Raw genomic sequence first — 2,380 nt, 5'->3', positions numbered from 1 at the left:
TTATAAGAATACTTACATATTACAAACAACTACCCCCATTGCTGCTATGGTGTTGTTTATGATTACTAACATTGATTATGATTTTGAACCTTGATTTGTTTATAAATACTACTTACTAGCTGGTAGGTGGGTATTTCGGCCTGAACTCTCCAAGTCCCTATTGCTGTGACTGTTCTAGTCAAGACCTTCAACCAGCAGCAGTAGCAGCTTTCTGCCTTTCTCTTCCTGACTTTCTAGCTTTCTACTTTTTTTTTTCATTTCTTTAAAATGTAAATTTGAAAATTGGCGGCAATTTATGTCTCTTGTTGCTATGGCAACAAAAAGGGTCCGTTTACATGAGACCTTTCAACATCAAAAATGAGGAAGTAAACTCTAGATTTTTGATGTGGGGAAGTAAAAAATAAACAAAAACAGCTGACGTTTCCATGGTAACGTACAACCCTGTTGTTTTTCTTTTTTCTGATTTTTCGCTGAATTTTTCCTGTATTTTTTATCTCGTAAAAACTAAAAAGTAAAAAAGTTAGTTTCTCGTGAACTATTGTCGTGTGTGGTGATAATTTTCCAAGTTTTAATAAAATTTCTCCGGAGATTATTGTTTATCTGAAATCTTCTATCTACAGCTCGAAGCAAATGAGTAAAATTTCAGTGTGTAATGCTATAGTATGTGTAAATAAATGTTTGTTGGAAAGAAGTTTCGCTATGTTTTTCTAGGTTCACAGGTAATGTTCATTCAATTTTGTTTATCCCTTTTTCATTGCCAACTCCTAAAAGCCAGCCTACTTAGCTTAGTTGGTAGTGCGTCTGCCTTGTAAGCGCTAGGCCGCGGGTTCGATTCCCGCCCGGGGCGGATTTTATCCTGATGGGATAATGTTCGTTCTCGGAACGGCTGGCTTTCTCCTATCCTGTCTTCCTTCTCTCTCCGATTTCGGGACGATAAGACCCTAGAGTTACAGTTCCCTCTGTCAAACCTCTTAAAAAAAAAAAAAAAAAAAAAAAATAGAGAAGTGGTCAATGTAATCAAATTAAAATGTTCCTTCTGATATTATGTTGTTTCATAGGTACCACCTCCCTCCCAAATAAATGAGGAGGTTCAACAGACCTAAAGCACCGTTCAAACCGGTGGAAAATTGGTATAATACGTCGGTGAAACCGTCATAATAAATTGGTATATTGGTAATACCGGTATAATTTATTGGCTTGAGATGTAAAGGCAGTGTTTTCCGCCCGCCAGTACACTCGACCGTAAAACACCAGCCTTACTCACTTTACACCGCTTTTTCACTAGATCTTAGCCTTTTGCGTACAGAATCAATTTCACCAGAATCGCTCTTACGGTAGGATTCATGTCCCACATGAAACTCAAGCGTTGTTGTTACAGTCAGACGTAAACAAAACATTTTTTTCAAATACGGTAGGATTCATGTGAGACATGAAACCTCCGAAAAGCGATTTGTGGTAGGCTTCATGTCACACATGAAATTGTTCCCTCGCTTTTAATTTATTTTCTTTTTTTTCCTAGTTGAGATAGAAACATCTGGTTTTTTTTGTCTTCTTCGGAAATCTTCGGACTATAATTCCGAATGCTTTGGAATCATAATAAACAAACACCGGCTTTTCAGTCTGCATTTGAAAGGAGCAAAAGATACACAAGTTCCTAGGCACGTCCTACCGTAACGCCTCCTATCTGTAAAAATCAAGCCGACCGTAGCGAGTAAATCTGTAGCTTCATGCTGGACATGAATCCTACCGTATCGCCAGATTCAAGTTATATTTCTCCTACCATAATGGCGGAACCATGATTTCATGTGACACATGAATCTGTCCGCAAAAGGTTAAAATGTACAAACCTCTGTTGATGTTGTACAGAGAAATAGGAGATGCAGTAGTCACAGAAGATTTAAAGCCAGCAATTTAGCTACGTTTGACACACAATAATGGTTATGAAGTCATTTGATACATCTTTTCCCCAACAGGACATTGGAGGTTAAGCAACATGTCAATATCTGGATCATGGTCAATATCTGGACGGGAGGGCGGGGACTAGTTGACACATTTTCACAACCATCCCTCATATAATATCTGGAAGCTCATCTTTCTACCCTCAGGCGATTTCATCTGCCTCTACTTCGTGGTGTCTTTCAGACGATTAGTGTGAGCCAAACTCGTTCATCCAGGAATCATATTTGGATAGATCGTGAGCGGTCACCGATTTCCGACACCTTGCGATGGCTTCCCGGAAATCCTTCTCGGTTACGGGAAGATCGATGTCTTCTTGTTTGATTTCCTTGATTTGAGCCGGTGTTTGTCCCATGATCTTTCTTCGGATGGACATCATTGCAGCGTCTCTGAAAGGGACAGGAAGGTTTTATTGTTCAGAGAT

At 39.2% G+C, this 2,380-nt stretch overlaps 1 protein-coding gene across 1 annotated transcript in view; it reads left to right on the top strand.

Moving 5' to 3' along the window:
• Nucleotides 1–476: 476 nt before the first annotated feature.
• The window catches only part of LOC108254091 (PQ-loop repeat-containing protein 1), a gene marked incomplete at its 3' end in the record, with an annotated part of 10,307 nt that continues 8,403 nt past the window's right edge, over nt 477–2,380 (top strand). Inside the window, exon 1 of the mRNA XM_017449053.2 lies at nt 477–719. The remainder of the gene's footprint in view (nt 720–2,380) is intronic.

Source organism: Diaphorina citri, unplaced genomic scaffold, assembly GCF_000475195.1.
Source record: "Diaphorina citri unplaced genomic scaffold, Diaci psyllid genome assembly version 1.1 scaffold9856, whole genome shotgun sequence".
Classification (NCBI taxonomy): Eukaryota; Metazoa; Arthropoda; class Insecta; order Hemiptera; family Psyllidae; genus Diaphorina; species Diaphorina citri.
The sequence above is the reverse complement of the archived record's forward strand: the minus strand, read 5'-3'. Positions and strand labels throughout refer to the sequence as shown.